Here is an 18,710-nt window from a genome sequence, read left to right as displayed (position 1 = left end):
CCAACAAGAGAAAATTTCTCAGTCGGGATAGCAATCGGCTGCAGGTGTCCAGGTGGTAGCACAAGGAGTTTCTTCCGGCGTTGACAGAGGTCGCAAGCGGCTACAAAACGTTGGACAGAGCGGTAGAGTCCAGGCCAGAAGAAACGCCGGCGCACGCGGTCGTATGTGCGTGAGAGGCCAAGATTACCAGCTGTAGGGGCGTTGTGCATTTGTTCGAGAACGGCAAAGCGTAGGTGTAGGGGAACGACCAGCAAGTGCTCAGCGCCATCAGGTCGCAAGTTGCGGCGGTATAGCGTATTCCCATGAAGGAAGAACAGGGCGAGGGAAGAGTCACGGCTGTGTGTGCGCAGGCGGTCGATAAGAGAACTGAGGGTTGGGTCCATGCGCTGTTCGTCGGCTATGTGGGAAAAGTCCGATATAGAGAAGACACAGGGGTCCCACTCATGATCAGTAGGGGAAGGGGAATCGACGAGATAACGGGACAGACAGTCAGCATCCTGGTGGAGCCGACCCAGCGGCCGAGGCGGCCAGCAGGCTCTTTGAGGGAAGAGAGCCAACATAAGGCGTGGTGATCGGTAATTACAGTGAAGGGTCGGCCAAACAAGTAGGGTCTAAATTTTCCAACGGCCCAAACGAGAGCCAGGCACTCCCGTTCCGTAATATAATAGGTCTGTTCCGCTGATAACAGGAGACGACTGGCGTAGGCAATAACGCAGTGTTGGCTGCGTTGTCGCTGTGCAAGAATGGCACCAATCCAGTGGCCACTGGTGTCGGTGCGAAGTTCCGTCGGGGCAGACGAGTTGAAATGGGCCAACACAGGAGGATTGGTGAGAAGAGCGATGAGGGTGGAGAATACGTTAGCCTGCTCTGGTCCCCATGAGAAAGGAACGCCTTTCTTCAGCAGATTGGGGACGAGCTACAGCGGCAAAGTTTGGGACTAACCGGGGAAAATAAGAGCACAGTCCTATAAAGCTGCGGACGTCACGGGGTGAACGGGGAGATGAAAAAGCACTGACAGCGCGAAATTTGTCGAGATCGGGTTGCACGCCGGTGGCATTCACCAAATGGTCAAGCACTTTAGGTTCGCGGCGACCAAAACTGCACTTCTTTGAGTTCAGTTGAAGTCCGGCACGGCGGAAAAGTGCGAAGATCGAACAAAGGCGACGAAGATGGCTATCGAACGAGGGCGGAGAGACAATCACGTCATCCAAGTAACATAGACAAGTCGTCCATTTGAAGCCGCGGAGTAAGAAGTCCTTCATTCGTTCAAACATAGCAGGGGCTTTGCAAAGTCCAAAAGGCATAACCTTAAATTGGTAAAGTCCATCGGGTGTGACAAAAGCTGTCTTCTCGCGGTCTTGTTCGTCAACAGAGATCTGCCAGTAGCCGTTACGAGGGTCAATGGAGGAAAAGTAGCGGGCTCGATGTAAACAGTTCAAGGCATTGTCTATTTGCGGCAGCGGGGAGACATCTTTACTTGTAATCTTGTTCAGATGTCGATAGTCGACGCAAAAGCGCCAACTGTTGACCTTCTTTCTAACGAGCACGACAGGAAATGCCCAGGGGCTGTTCGAAGGTTCGATGATGTCGATGGCCAACATCTTGTCGACCTCCTGCTGGATGACTTGGCGCTCAGAAATGGACACACGATAAGGCCTCCGATGTACAGGTTTTGCATCGCCGGTGTCAATGCGGTGAGCCACAACTGATGTTTGGCCCAGAGAACCGGCCGCAAAGTCAAACATGTCGGAGAAGGATAACAAAAGGTTGTGCAGGTCCTGAGCGTGTTCGGGGCTGAGGTCAGAGGCAATCATTGCGGAAATAGGGTCGGTATTTGTGGTGCGGAGTACATTGTGGCGAGATGTTACGGGCGGGGAGTACATCTTGGTGGAGGTCGCGGGTTCTACACAATCTGACGCTGGACCTCCGCAGTGGCCGTCACCTCGGAACTGTCATGATGACAACCGACGCGGCTCCATCTACCTCCGCAACTCCACAAAAATGTTACGGGGATGTACCTAATGTAACAGCACTACGATGGGCTGAACTCGACGCTGAGACTTCAGTAGCCGTGCAGTGTCCACTCTGTCAGCGTCGTTCTCTTTCTCAACGCTTCGTCGTACCCGCGTTCCTCGGTGACGATGGTCTTTGTCAGTGAGCACATTACTTTGGTCCCCTGTTTCCCGGTAACAATATCATGAAATTATATAATTTCGCATTATCGGACCCATCTGCCTCCCAGAGATCTCATACCTAATCGCCTCCCTTGACGCACGTTTTTCCGAAACAGCGAGGATTGCACTGCCCTTGCGAATGTGCGCTTATTACACGCCACTTTAGGCACAAGTTCCTCAAGAAAAACAAACCCAGCTGACCAGTCAGCGCCAGGGTATATCATGCACCAACTATCACCGGCATCAGACGTGTTTTCTATTGCTTGCAGAGCAAAGTGACGACGGTGAATAATCTGCAGAATAAGACTTTTACAATAAAAAAAAATCTAAAAACAGTGTGCTGAGCTCGAAGTTTGATGCTCTGGAAAATTAGATAACTGTTCTGTAATCGCCCAGTAAAAGGGCAGCCTAGAAGCACCCCCTTCCTTTTGTAAAGACAATGCCACAAATATGCCTAAGGTGTGTTGTGCCTGTTTTCCCTTTGCTTTTCGGGAGCGGAGCCACATCGTGAGATTGGAATTATGTGTGTCTTAGGACCTCTGATGTTCCTGCGCGCGAAAGCAGATGGAAGCTCGTGCGGTGATTTCACTGGGGGCAGAAGCGGTGGTGTTCGCTCCTTCGGAGCGCGCTAATTGTTTGCGGAAGACACCGGAAGGGGCAAGCAAACAAAGGCAGAAAAACTTTGGGCCCTGATTGTTGTTGGCTAGGCGGTAAGCAAGCTGCTGCTATTAGGTGACGCTTCTTGCGTGGCAGCAAAAAGTGATAAAAGCGGTTGTAATAATAATTACAGTCGCCGCCTTCTTTGCCGTACAATTGCATCAGTTATGACATTCTTTGATGCAGTCGCGGTCATTTCGCAAGACAAGTAAGGTTGTGCTTTTTCATATCTTTGAGAAGGGCTTTCTGACTGGCTCGCCTGGAAACCCAGATTGTCTACCTCGACATTAAAACAATCCCACACAATTTTGATTATCTGTGATACTTTACTTTATAGATATTTATGAGGGTGCTGATGTGTATCCCGAAGATAATTATTTGTTGATTGCTGGAACAAATTCGTTTAAATATGTATTCGCCTTTCAGTTCAGTGTCAGGATGTTCGCACCAGAAAGGAATCGGTGGTGGTTACCGTTTTAATCGGAGCGGTGCTGCAGCTTCGCATCTGAGATTCGCGATTCGACAATGGCGGCATACAACGATCATAAGAACCTGTCCAAGATTCCTCTCCGGAATTCCAATAATAAACACTTTTCCGCTACTCCTCTCCGATTCTAAAATTATTGTGCCGAAGCAGCTGAATTTGCTCCCGAAATTGACCTGGGGTTGTGACTGCCGAATTTTGTATTTTTGCCACTGCTTTCCTATAAAGTGATGAAGGATTATTTACCCACTAGACATGCACCAAAACGCAGCCATACGGCTACAAAAGAAAGCCATACATCTTTCTCAGAAATTTCGTAGTGAAAGAAAATTTCGTCCCGATCCTGGGATCGAAGCCGGGATCACTGCCTTTCCGTCATAGTAGCTCTACCACTGAGTTATCCAGGACAGTCAGGAGATCAATAAAAGCTCCATTTTGCTTAGAAGTAGCCATTCGTAGCTTTGAGGATTAATATCTCAAGTTACACAAGTTATGAATGACACAATATTGGAGAGCTGCAGATTATTATCGACCACTTGATGATATTTAACCTGCACAGACAACGTTCAACCCTCAGGTTACGTTAGCGCTTCGCCTCCATAGAAGCACTGCCGCCAAGGCCTAGTTGGACCCTGGGTACACTGGCTCAGTAACCGAGCTCCAGATGCACTCACTTACCGTGCTGATTTATTTAAGGCAGCTCCCTTGTCGTTAAAATGAGGTAATCTATGAATATAGAGTTTTCGATTTGTGCTCAGCTAGCCCAACGCGCGCTCTGGAGGCAAATAAAGTTACCCCACCAATTAGGCCTGAGGCTCCCGTATTAATAATCTGGTGCCAAGAATATGAGTCCGTTGCTTAGTAAACTTGGCTTTCGGGAAAATTCAATAAAATGTTCTCACAAAAATTGGTTTATTGTGGCAAAAATATTTTTATACGTATGTTACCTACGTTTGCTCGCTTTAAAGCTGCTCGTACTGCGCATGATATTTGAACGCGTAGCCTTACCGAGGAAGTTAACTTTTAGAAGACAGAAACAAACAGTTGCTTGAAAAGGCACGGTGCGCTTTATTGTTTTCCTTGTCGAAAGTCGTAGGCTATTCTTTCGTCTTTTGTATAGAGGAATGCTGGTTGGCCGATATCTTAACGAAAGATGAAGATAGCCTGGTTCGAATGTCAAATGTGTTCCCATATCAGGTCACGTAGCCAAGCACAAAAAGAACAGCGGAGTTGAAGATGAGGTGACAGCATCGCCAACGAGCTACTCAGTGCGTGCGTCGTGAGGGCCAGAAAATAAATCGCGATTGGTTGCAAGAAAAATTATTGAAGGACAAAGGCTCCAGGGCTAGTATATCCCAACATCCTCTGCAGTGCTGTAGAAGCAAAAAAAAAGCACATCAGGCTTTGACCTTCAGCGTTGACTCGTCAATATGCCAACGTTGTCAATACTTAGTTTCCTTTTAGTGAAATGCGTGCATGACACCCCCTAAGGGACTTTGCCGTCTTGATCTAGGGATGTCAGGATTGGTCCCTGGTTGCTACCCTAGATCATGACGCAGTTTAGCAGGACTGTGTCATCATGATTTAGGGGACCAATCGGAAACCGACGGCGATATGTAAAAGGCCGCTTTTCTACTTCGGCAAATTTTTGTCTGTCCCACAGTACGAGATGGTAGTCTAAACCCGAATTTGAAGGTATTTTGCGAAAGTTCTGTTAGGCCGGGCTTGCCGCCAAATGTGGGTTTATTACGAAATTTTTAAAGTCGGGCTTGTGCAACCCATAAATTTAAAGATCAACGATGTATTTTGGATTGGTCCGGGCCACGGTGCAAGATATATAGGTGGGGACACAGCGGGTCGCGCCGGTGTCAAATAAAGTCCTCTTGTTCGTCTGGGCCGTACGAAATGTCAGTTCGCTCAGCGGCCTGTGACCTAGTCGGAGGCAATGCTTTTGTATGGAAAATACTCGTTTTTTGAGAGCCATTTTCTCGTAAACTGTGGCCGATAACGGGAAAAAATTTTTGTTGCCACGATGTTTTTTGTCTAGTTCCATTATTAGGTGCAGTTTTGTGAATCTGTGGGTTCGTGCATGCTTAAATAAAAGCACAGAAGACGAATAATTTTCCGCGCTCAATTTCAACGTGCAGCATGAATAAGCAGCGGCACTTTGACAACAAAGCATTACCCATCGCTCGTTTCGTTTGTTGTTTGGTTTTGTCTCTTTGGTTCGCGCACTAGTGTGCCCCACTCATCGTTTCGCCCTCTCCACATGCACGCATTTGACCCTTAGTTTGCTCCTCACTTTATTCCTTCCTTAAATTAGAGGTGCTCTAAGCGGGTTTCGCTAGCTCCCACTGAACGCTTCCCATCCCTCTCACTCCCTTTATACTATTACTTCTTTTCTTGCTTCTTTTTTCCTTTCTTTTTCTTTCTTTTATCCTCGGGGTACAGAGTACAGTAAATAGGGAAACACCAAGCATAGCTTACACAATACAAAACAAAGGAGTAAAAATTATGGTTAACAGTTTTCTTGAATCTACATTAGATAGATTGACGAGCAGTAATGTGATAAGGTGCGCCAAGGTAGCATATAAATCAGTTGGTGAATGCAGATCACTAAGCGTGGTAAGGAATGTTTTTAGCTGGATTGGATTATTGACGCTCGTTAAAAATGCGGGCAAGAAATCCCACGAATTACAGGTTGTTAGAAAATATGATTGTGCACATGTCACCGTACTGCAATAGTGCACTGAGACGTTGCGTGGTTGCGACGATAAGAAATGAAGTGTGGTGTGCATGTGCGGACCATGCACAGGGACTAGTTCATTGAAACCTCGCCTTCTGCGTAGGCCAAGATGCTGTGCGCCGACGGCTTGTTATGTTAAAGAAGCTCGGGCGGCCGCAGCCCACCCAGTGAACTTGGTAGCGTACCAGCTCACTTCCTCATTGCCTGCATGTCTACCACCCGGGCAAGATGTGTAAAAGGGGCATGACGGGCACAAATGGTTACGCATTTCAGGGATCCTGCAGTGATTCGTGCAGGCGAGGGTCGTGCAAATATTTACGACGTTGGGCTTGTTTGAGACAAAAAAGCCTTAAATCAAGGCAGGGATATTTGGGAACACAGCGCGGAACAGGACACAACACAAGAGAACGAATTGATTTGAACCAACTAGCCCAACAGCAAAGGCTGCTTAAGGCAGGGATGTTCCGGTTTTCGTACACGTGAATATTCCGTACTCAAAGTAGCCCGTACTTTTGTTCGCTTGCTTATCCCATTCATCCACTCAGTCGATTGCACGTTAGTGAATTCTGTAATATATAAGCGGTACGGGTGCTGTTGCATTTCCTTCATTAAGCGGTTAGGGATACCCACAAAAATATTTATATTTTTCTCCTTTTCGCCCAATCGAAAGAGGAATTCGCTTTCCTTGCCCTATTTGCGCTATCCAAAGTGAGAAAGCTGTGCTTCCCGAGCGCCTTGGGATGAATAACCATGACTTAATGGCTGACTGATGCGCTGCTCACTCCTCCATATTTCAGCATAAAGTGCCACTTCAACCTTTTCTTCGCTTCGCTGTTAGAAATTAAATTACGTCAATAGCAATAAGCCAATACACTATTCTAGAAATTGATTCTGCAGTGATGCAATGGGGATGGCTTAAGAATAAAGTGCTACGGTGATGCTCCTGGCGACGACGAAGATTGGCCCACGCGAACGACTCGCACAGGAGAAACGGGCCGTGTGATATCAGCTGGTTGCTATCGCAATGGCGCCGTTGATATATATGTTTTTTTTCCTACGAAGATTCTACGTTACATCAACGGTGACGCTTTGATCAGCGTCCGGTTCGGAGGAGCGCGGCTGGTATTTTATCTGGAAACTTGTCTTCAGTACCTCGCCCGTGCTGTGTCCACCCCTAAATACTCTTACACTGTGGTTCGGGCCATCCGTGAAAAAAAATTGCGACGATTACGCTACTTCCTAATGTAAGATTTCAGCGCAGCTCCTCAGCTGTTTCACGTTTTCAATATATTGAGGCAAAGAGTTCGAGCAAGACCCGTATGCACAATTACAGACAACGTTTCTAATTTTTCACACGTATTCATTCAAGAAACACTCCACTAACAGTTCTTGGCTTTCATGAAAGAAGCTTTGCGTAGAAATGGAGAGAGCAATTAGGTTATCGGGAGAATTGCGGGAGGCAGCGCGTGGGCCCATAGAAACGTTGCGCTACGAACAAACAGCAGCGACTGACTGATGCAGCTGACGCCGCTGGCGAGTGAAGAGAACGTGACTCTGTGTTTCGGCTTGGGATGCACGCACCATGTGTTGAAGTTTTGAGCCTGATGGTTGAGAAGGACGAAAAGGAAAAGGAAGTGGGAGGACATGGAGCTCGAGGAGCAGAGTGAGCGCCATGTTGGGACCGCAGTAGAGAACGGCTATCAGCGGTGAGCGTGCCTTTCCTCTGCTACAATTTATGGTGCCGCAACCCGGGAGGCTATTGTGAGCTCTGCCATCGATCCTTTCTAGAGGTTACCAGGAAAAACGCATTGACCTTCTAGGAAGGCTACCGGAGCTCTGCCAGTAAACCTGCAAGAGAAGAGGAATGCCCTTCTGACCCCACCCGCATTTTTGACTTCAAATGGAGCGCGTCAAAGCCAAGCGTACCGCCCAATGTGCTTTACATACCCGGCTGCGGAATGAGGTTGCTCAATTCGTCTAATCTGGCTCTGGCACTCTGCTCGCCTTCAGGCCGTTTCAGTAACGCCTCAGAGTATGCAACGATGGACTGCGATCCCTCAACGAACAGCTAGAGACAATGCTTTCGGACGAGGAGGTGAGATAAGAATTTGCGTTAGTTTTACAGTAAGAAGATTCAGCCGCCGAGACTCTGACTCTACTCAGTCACCACATCGAGGGTTTGCAAGCGCCACCTCCTATTGTGCATGCTCCTAGTCATACCAAGTATACTACTAGTGAGATCCCGATAGCAGACAGTGAAACAACTGCGCTGGGTGCAGCTGAACGACTACGCCGAGTTGGGTCTCGCCTGCCAAAACTCGACTTGCTTCGCTTTGACGGCAACGTGTCCAACTAGCCGGCTTTTTGGGACATGTACCACCATGCAGTTCATACTAACGCAGACTTATAGATCGCTTCCATTACTTGAAAAGCCTGCTCAGTGGAATGGCGGCACAAGCAATCGACGTCATTCAAGTGTTTGAACCTCATACGGTGACGCTATTAGCATATTGAAGACCCGCTTCGGAAATCAACAGATTATTATCCAGCGGTACTCGGCCAGCCTCCGCACACGCAAGCTCGTCAAAGCTTCTGCCGATGAGATTGCGTTACGCAGTCTTCTTGACTACGTCACCATCAATATCAGAGGGTTGCAGGCGCTCGGTGTGCATGAGGTATCTTACTCCGCCATGATGGTAGATAATCTTGTAAAAGTAATACCGAGTGAAGTCGTGATAGACTACTACAAGCGGCGAAGCATCCAACCAAGAGACACTGAACAGCAGTCGGCAGAAGCGGAGCTTCGACAGTAGCTGGATCACCTACGCATCGAGGTGGAAGCTCGAAAACATGCTGGATACATTGGGCGATTGAACTGTCAAGAGGTAGTAGCTCACCGGTCGTGACCACACGCACTGGTAATGACTGAACACGCGGCTGGCATTGGAACTCCTTGCCGGCTTCTGTGCTACACAGCGCCACATCTGGTCAAAGCGGTGAGTGCTTATTCTGCCGCTCGACGTCGCACAGAACGCGATGTTGCACTTTCGACATGAATCTACCAGAGCGGAGAAGCCTCTTAGCCAAATCCGGCCGTTGCTTTAGATGCACGAATCCAGGGCATAGGTTGAAGACTGTCCTCGTAACATTCGCTGTTTGCAGTGCGAAGGGAGGCATGCGACTTCAATGTGCAAGGATATTGATACTTCAAGGCAAACAGCTACCCCTTGCATGAGGCGGATAATGTTGCATGAAGCTACGTGCAAGCACAACTACTGTTGCAAACGTTTAGAGCTTGGCGGATCACAGAGAGCCCCTCCGTGTACATCAGAGGCATTTTTTGATAACGGTAGCCAACGGACTTTCATAAGAACCGACGTATCACGGAAGTTAGGACTAAAGCCTGTCAATACTATCGATTTGGCCATTAAAACATTCGGGACAGCTACGTAATCACTGACACGCAAACTCAATTTAGTGCGCCTACATGTGTGAAGTAACAATAAATAAATACGAAATAGAGGCCGTAGAAGTTCCGTTTATTTGCGACGCACTGGCTGAAGTTCCTAGTATAAACCTATCTGTTAAACAGTTGGTTGGTACAAAGAAATATCTTGCTGTCTCGATTGGTTTTTCTGGCCTGAATGACATCGAAGGAATTGATTTGCTTATTGGGGCAGACCAACTTTATAAGTTTGTTTTAAATGAAGTCTGTTCCCATGACGAGGCAAATAGCCTCGCAGCCTTTAATAAAAGACTTAATTCGACGTTACAGTGCCCTGGGTCTTGTCCTGTAGGCATTTCATCTCAAGTAGGGACAGTTTGCGTGCTACAAACGAACTCTGCCGACTCAGAAGTTTCGAATAAATTTCATCGTTTTTGGGAGCCGGAAAGCATTGGCATGTGTGAGCATTCAACGAGCGCTTGCGAAGACAGCGCAGTTTTAGAGAATTGTCCCGAAAAGGTCCAGCTGCGAAATGGGGGGTGCGAAGTCATAATTCCGGAGAAGACCTTGGACATTAGCCTCGGTGACAACCGTTCGGTGGTGCCCACTGAACAGTATAGCTTGGTTCAACGCCTTTACGTTGGTGCCGACTATCTTCAGCAGAACGACGCAGCAGTCAGACAATATGAAGTCGATGGGTATACAGGAAAAGAACCGTGCGAGCAAGATCACGGAGAGATTTATTGCATGCCTCCCAAAGCTGCAATTCCAGAGTCATCTACAACAAAGCGCCTGCACGTCGTCTTGAATACATCGTCGTATCCGAATGGTTTCTCAGCAGTGAACGACAGCTCGACGAAAGCCACTTATCTCAGGGACGGTATGGTGATGATGCTAGTGATCTTCCTACTTAATTCGATAGGCCTCACCGCTGATGTACTTGAGGGGTACTGGAGTTCGCTGCTCAGCGGCATGACCAAGATGCCCTGCGTTTCTCATGGCTTCAGCACGCACCACTGTCCGACAGTCATTTGCCGGCTATTCAGGAGCAGAAAATGGCCCATGTACACTTCGGGACGACTGCAAGTCTGTTTCGTTTGAGCGCAGCATTACTTTCCCATTTACCGCTAGAGACCAAGAATGTCTCCACGTGCAACCGAGTTCAGAAATATGCTTTTGCTATGGCGCTCTTCCTGCAACACACGACGGTAAAACGTTCGAAGATGCGCAGTCTTCACCAATTCATCGATGCCACCTTTGTGCTCAGGATTATTAATTGGCTTTTGAATGCTTCCGTGACACCCACTGAAGTAGCGCCTGGAAGACCCGTCAACACGCTTTGTAGTGTTGCATCCATATCGCAATGTTATCCACGGTTGTGTGTGAAATGCGAGGAAGAATCCGGATGACACGAGCTTGTCTGCGTGTTAGTGTGTCCAGGCAAAATATGTGGTGTGTGCGCGTTTTCGACTGTAAGCAGCTGATGCTCCGACAGCATGTCTTCCGTGCGAAAAGCTGTAGAACGCTCAACCGTTTGAAATCAAAGCTGTTGATTTTCCTGATCGCTCAAAAGACCATCTATGGTCGTAGTAGAGTTTCAAATTTCCATTAGACAGTAACATGTGAAAGTCTACCGTGCTAGTGATATTAGAACATAGCAGTTTATGCTTCGTGGGGAGGGGAAAGATTGATCAGAATCGTTAAGGTATGCCTGCGAAAAATGTTTCAAAAAAAGATTTTGATCTGCCGCAGCTCGGAACACTGCTATCTGAAACTGAAGTTGTTATTTCAAGAACAATCACCTTCATTTAACCCAGCACTAATGAGCCAGGTGCGTGTCACGTTTAACAATGCGCGAAAGCTCTTTGGCCGACTGGTGTTATCATGGAATGTATAATGGGTAAGGATTGGGTAGTCTGCTCCTACCGAACTCGTTTACAGCATGGATAGCAGGTAGTTAGGCCTATTTGATATACCGATCTATTACGCTGCAGCAGTGGCGTAGCGGCGGAACACCCGCCTCGCGTGCAAGAGGACCGGGGCACGAATTCCGGTGCCGTGCAATTCTCCACCGGATAAAAAAAGAAATCCGCGTCTCGATGGAATTGCATAAACAGGTCTTGGGTGCGACCAGATGCCGGTGAACACCTCCGAAAACACACTCCCTCACCAGAAAAGGAGTTGGCCACCCTGGTGCAGTAATTGGCCGCAACCTCTCATGATAAGCTCGATAAAATCCCGGCCCTCAGTCACCAGCGGCTGTGGAACAACGGATCACGGCGGCGGTCAGACCTGCGACGCAGCAGGGAGTGCTAAGAATTCCTGGCTCCGCTGAACAGGCCGCATTGTAAACTGACCCTGGCAGCGTTTAACGCTAGAACCCTAGCTAGTGAAGCTAGTTTAGCAGTGCTGTTAGAGGAACTAGAGGGCATGAAATGGGATGTCATAAGGCTTAGCCAGGTTAGGAGGCCGAATGAGGCATATATACTGAAGGATGGGCATGTACTGTGTTTTTGAGGTTTACCAGAGAGTCGACAACTAGGAGTAGGTTTCCTTGCCAATACGTATATAGCGGGTAATATAGATGAATTCTATAGTTTTAATGAGAGGGGGGCAGGCATCGTAATTAGGCTTAATAAGCGGTATAAACTGAAGGTTGTACAGGTCTATGCACCCACATGTAGTTATGATGACTAGGCAGTTGAAAGCTTCTATGAAGATGTAGAATCGGCAATGAGAAAAGTAAAGACGCAGTATACTGTACTAATAGGCGACTTCAATGCCGAGGTAGGGAGAAAGCAGGCAGGAGACCAGGCAGTAGGTGGCTATGGCATTGGTTATAGGAATTGCAGGGGGGAGTACCTAGTTGAGTTTGGAGAGCGAAATAACTTAAGAATCATGAATACCTTCTTCAGCAAAGGGAAGAACCGGAAGGGGACATGGAAAAGTCCTAATGGGAAGAATAAAAATGAAATTGACTTTATAATGCGTTCAACCCCCGCTATTATCCAAGCTGTAGAGGTAATCGGGAAAGTGCGATGCAGTGACCACAGGATGGTGAGGTCCCGAATTAGCTTAAATCTGAAGAAAGAACGCAACAGATTAGTAAGAAAGAAACCCATCAATGAATTAGCGGTGAGGGGGAGTGCAGAAGAGTTCAGGATCTCGCTACAAACAGTTATTAAGCTCTAACCGAGGATGGAGACATTGGCCTAGAAGCAATGAGCAATAATTTCAGAGATATCATTAGTGAGTGCGCGGTAGAAGTAGGCGGTAGGATAGTTAGAGAGGACACCGGTAAACTGTGTAAGGAGACAAAATATTTGATTAAGAAACGCCAGAGTATGAAAGGTTCCAATACAACAGGCCAGATTGAATTGGCCGAGATATCAAAGCTAATCAATAAGCGCAAGGAGGCCGATATAAGGAAGTATAACATGGAAAAAATTGAGCATGCTGTAAAGAACGGGGAAAGCCTTAAAGCGGTAAAGAAGAAATTGGGCTTAGGCAAAACCCAGATGTATGTAATAGGGGACCAGTTGGGCAACGTCATCACGAATATGGATAAGATAATCAAAGTAGCCGAGGAGTTCCATACAGATCTCTACAGTAGCCAAAGTAGTCAGGACTGTAATGAGATTGGCGGTAGGGAAAAACAGTCAGACGTTCCACCAGTGACAAAGGACGAGGTCAAGAAAGCATTAGAAACTATGAAAAGGGGGAAATCAGCTGGAGAGGATCAGATAACTACATATTTGCTGAAGGACGGGGGGATCTCGTGCTAGAAAAACTCACCACCCTGTATACGCAGTGCCTGGTGTCATTGACTGTACCGGAACCATGAAAGAATACAAACATTATCCTCATTCATAAGACAGGGGACCCTAAGGACCTTAAAAATTACAGACCAATCAGCTTACTGTCTGTTACGAAGTGAAGAGGCGTCCGTGTGCTGTGCAATGTCAGCGCACGTTAAAGATTCCCAGGTGGTCGAAATTACTCCGTAGCCCTCCACTACGGCTCCTCTTTCTCTCTGTCCACTTTCACTCCCACCTTCCTCCCTTCCCTTACGGCGCGGTTCAGGTGTCCACAGCTACAAGTGTGACAGATACTGCGCCTTTCCCTTCCTGCGAACCTCCTTGTTATTATTATTATTATTATTATTATTATTACGTATAAGGTATTTACTAAGGTAATCGCTAATAGAATCAGGACAACCTTAGACTGCAATCAAGCAAAAGATCAAGCAGATTTTCGGAAACGGTATTCTACTATGGATCATATCCATACCATCAATCAGGTGATAGAAAAATGCTCGGAAGATAACCACCCCTTATACATAGCATTCATTGATTACGAAAAAGCATTTGACCCAGTTGAAACCTCGGCGGTGATGCAGGCATTGCGTAATCAGGGGGTACACGAGCCGTACGTGAAAGTCATCATAATCATCATCAGCCTGACTATACCCACTGCAGGGCGAATGCCTCTCCCATATTTCTCCACTTAACCCGGTTCTGTGCTAGTTGCATCCACTTGACCCCTGCGAACTTCTTAATCTAATCCGCCCACCTGACTTTCTGCCGCCCCTTGCTATGCTTTCCTTCCCATGGAGTCCAGTTTGTTACCCTCAGCGACCATCGGTTATTCTCTCTTCGCACTATATGTCCTGCCCATGTCCTTTTCTTCTTAATTTCCGCTATAATGTCGGTAACTTCATTGCGCTTCATTCGTGTGTCGTCTTCGATTTGTCTCTGTCTATCAAGTAGCGCAGTATTCCACAGATTGAGTTATTTCTCTGACCCACTGTGAACGCTTCCTATCTCTTATTATTACCCCTACCATTTTTCGTTCCATAGCCCTCTGGGTTGTCCTCAACTTATGTAGAACTCTCTTGGTCAGCCTCCACGTTTCAGCCCCATAGGCGAGTACAGGCAGCAACTGTTGTATACTTTCCTCTTGAGCGATACCGGTAAGCTGCTAGTCATAATCTGCGAGTGCTTGACAAATGCGTTCTATTCCAATCTTCTTCTTCTTGTTATTTCCTTTTCATGGTCCGGATCTGCGGTTACTACCTGTCCTGAGTAGACATATTCGCGTACTACCAGTACTTCGCTACCTAATGTAAACTGCTGTTCCTTCCCAAGGCTGTTGAAGATTACCTTAGTCTTCTGCATACTGATTTTCAAGCCTACCTCTCTACTTTTTCTGTCTAGGTCATCAATCAATATTTGCAGTTCATCCCCCGAGTTGCTTAGCAAGGCAATGCCATCAGCAAATCGCAGATTACTGAGATATACTCCATCTTCCCTTATCCCTAACTGCTCCCATTCCAAGTCTCTGAATACTTCCTCTAAGCAAGCTGTGAATAGCACTGGGGAGATTGTGTCTCCTTGCCTAACACCTTTCTTTATCGGAATTTTGTTACTTTCTTTATGCAGAACTATGGTTGCTGTGCAGCCACTATATATATCTTCCAGCACTTTCACGTTGTGATGATTGATGACCTAGACGGGAAAATTAGAAAGGCAGGCTTGAAAATCAATATGAGGAAGACTAAGGTAATCTTCAACAGCCTTGGAAACAGCAGTTTGCATTAGGTAGCGAAGTACTGGTAGTATGCGAATATGTCTACTTAGGACAGGTAGTAACCGCAGATTCGGACTACGAAAAGGAAATAAGATTAAGATTGGAATGGAGCGCATTTGGCAAGCACTCACAGATTATGACTAGCAGCTTACTAGTATCGCTCAGGAGGAAAGTATACAACAGTTGCATCTTACCTGTACTCACCTATGGGGCTGAAACGTGGAGGCTAACCAAGAGAGTTCTACCTAAGTTGGGGACAACGGAGAGGGCTATGAAACGAAAAATGGTAGGGGTACCATTAAGAGATAGGAAGCGTGCACAGTGGGTCAGAGAAATAACTCAAGTTACTGACATTCTAGGGGAAATTAAGAAGAAATGGGCATGGGCAGAACATGTAGTGCGAAGAGAGGATAACCGATGGTCGCTTAGGGTAACAAACTGGATTCCAGGGGAAGGAAAGCGTAGCAGGGGGCGGCAGAAAGTTAGGTGTGCGGATGAGATTAAGAAGTTCGCAGGTGTCGAGTGGATGCAGCTAGAACAGAATCGGATTGAGTGGAGAAATATGGGAGAGGCCTTCGCCCTGCAGCGGGTATAGTCAGGCTGATGATGATGATGATGATCATCATCATCTATTACCAGTTGCCACTCCGGGGTCGGGAGGGTGTTGAACTTTTGAATTAATGGTTGAGAAGGACGAAAAGGAAGAGGAAGCGCGAGGGCGTGGAGCTCGAGGAGCACAGTGATCGCCATGTTAGGACTGCAGTAGAGAACGGCTATCAGAGGCTGGTGTGCCTTCCTTCTTCTGCACCATGATCCGCTGATGGCGAGTCGGCGTTTGGGCAAACCGGAGAGCACCCTCGCCGCAACGTAGGAAGAGGGGGGGGGGAGGGGGTATAAGCAGCGGCAAACTGGAGCGCGCGCAGCAATCAGATAACACGCGTTGTCGGCGCCACACAGGAAGAGGGGGGCTGAGCTGGGGGGCTGAAAGGGTGGCGGAAATGGTTGCGAGGCCGATGCCGACGCAAAACCCAGGAACGGGCGCCAAAGAGCTGCGCTCTAAGAAAATAAGCCGTGGAGGCCCATCTGAACTATCAAATCGATCTAGGCCTGTCGCTGCAATCGTGGGTCTTACCGTAAGGTTCGCTTTCGCATTCACAATATGGAAGTAGCTTCAACTTCTTTGTTAATTTTGGAAAACACTATCAATTCACTCACTCAGCGGTGTCCAGCTTTTGAAGCAAAGAGGACTCGTTTTTTTCAGCCTGAATATTTGGAACGTTATGTTCGGCGCAAGCGAAAAGGGGCTGTGATTGTACAAGATTTGAGAAACATTGAGCATCATGTATAAAATTTTCTCCAGAATAATTTGTTCATGAGTGGTTAGAAGTGATTGCTAACGTTAGCCAAGATAGTTATAGCCAGCAAGAGAGGCACACCAAGCGATCACGTGACGCGAGGCAGGAAGCGGTGTGTTCAGCCTTTGCTGCATCATTTCCTCATCTTTTGGTATCGTACTCTCACTGTTTAGCCCTGGTTAACAACATTTGTACTGTTCTCGAGTACACTTGTGAACCTTTTGCCGTTCCACATTTAGCAGGTCGTTCATCTCTGGACAGACCACAAAGTTAAAAAAACAAGTAGGGTTCAACGCTGCTGATGCGAATGTGGAGCGAACACGTTAGCTGCAGGTGACCGAGCGTTCATCCTCTTTGTCGCCTTCTTAGTCTTCTTCTTTTTCTTCGTCTTCTTCGTCTTCTACTTGTTCTTCTTCTCATAGCTACTCCTCTTCACGACGAAGCTACGCCTCTTCACGACGTAGCTTCGCCTCTTCACGACGTAGCTACGCCACTTCACGACATAGCTGCGGCGACTCGAGGTTTTGAAAACTTACCGCAGTGTGGCGTTCGCTACAAAAAAAACAAAAAAAAACATTGGCTCGAACCATACAACAATGCGAAAGATAGAAAAGGAGCAACTAGGAACATCCCATGCGAAAAAGAAATAAATTTTATTGTAGGAAGAGCAGCACGTACGCAGTGCACAAATCAAGCCTGGAAATCTGAGGTCCCTTTTTAAGGATAGGGACGGAAAGCATGCTTCATTATCCTACGAACCCGAAAACAAAACCTAGAAGAGAAGGAAACGCAGTGAAAGAAAGCGAAGAAGAAAATCACAGCCAGCAATTGCGCCGGGTCAGAGCGTCAGGTGAGCAGTAACGAAAGCAATTTCCAATCACGCAGATACCTGATATGCCCATCCGTGAGCATTATATTCTATGTTTTCGCATTGTAGTACTTGTGATCTGAGAGGCGGGGTGTGGTTTCTGAGCGCACTGCCGTTTCATCAGGGGCCGTTGATTTTGTGTTGTCATGTTTAACCGTGCAGTGAGATCGTGTTCTTTACGGCTGAAAACTCCACCATAGTGCATGCTGCCATAGTCTATGAAATTTTGACACGGAAGAAGAAAAAAGTGGAAAATAACAAGAATTTTGGGTCGTTAGCTTCAAATTACGACGCGTACATTTTGTATTTACAATATATATTTTTAGACACCATAGATGCGTCGTAAGGGTGGATACCTCAAACTGGCGAGGAGCAGTACTGGAGTCGTTTTCCGCGCGCCCCCTTCTAATTGCAGCGGCATACAAGGCGCCGAGAGCACCTGTATAACTAATCGTCCAGCCGTGTTTGGGTCCAGGTGAAGAAGTACTGATCGCACAGGGAGCATAAGATTGCTTGTTGCTTAGATATGATTTCTGTCCCGTAGCAACTGAAGGCATAATTTTATTAGTCTCTTTCCTATAGGTGTGGCGTGTATTTGTCCAACGGGAAGTATATTTGTGGTGCTTTTACTTTCTAATTGCTTTCGGGCTTATGAGCTCGCTGGTATGGCAGCAGTAGCGCTAATTCTCCGGAAATGGATTTCTGGCTATGCGTATCGGTTTCGCGTCATCTCAGAGCTGGCAAATGTTTCTCTATACTATTTTATTTCCTCACTGCAAACGGGCTCAGTATCGAAGCATAGGACGCGATGCGCGACATTGGGTAGTTTCCCACTGACTATGTTGTCTCCTACATGTAACACAGCGCGCTGAAGCTGGCTTGCGCCTTCATAACAGAACATCATAGATAGGCTGTCCGGGAGGAAGAAAACATGGTGAGAACTGTGAAAAAATACAATGTTTCATGCATCACATCTCGATCTGTTGTACTACAATAGTTTGATGTTTATGAGCAAAACATGCGTATATTCGTAAGCCGTTTAGGAAGTAATGTTCCCTGCACACCAGATAACGGCTGAGACAATAAATGCTAATGGCAAATACACTAGACCCACAGCAGTCAATTCGACCCGATAGCGCATCTAAAAGATGGGCGACGCAAGTAGGTTAACAGCTTTAACAGCCCATACAAAAATTTCCTATGGTCAGCTATAGAAAATCCTTTGTATGATCGGCTACAGAAATTTGGCCCAAATATCTATAACTGCATCTATGCCTGTTTTAAGGTTTTCTATTGTCTGTTCTATAGAAGTCTAACCTGTTCTATGAACTTATGGCTCCCTATTTACTGCAGTCTTTACCATTTTGTATGGTCAGGTATAAACTTTTATGG

This window comes from Amblyomma maculatum, chromosome 3 (genome assembly GCF_055883805.1).
Source record: "Amblyomma maculatum isolate TAMU_Amacu chromosome 3, ASM5588380v1, whole genome shotgun sequence".
Taxonomy (NCBI): domain Eukaryota; kingdom Metazoa; phylum Arthropoda; class Arachnida; order Ixodida; family Ixodidae; genus Amblyomma; species Amblyomma maculatum.
This window is presented reverse-complemented; position numbering follows the sequence as displayed.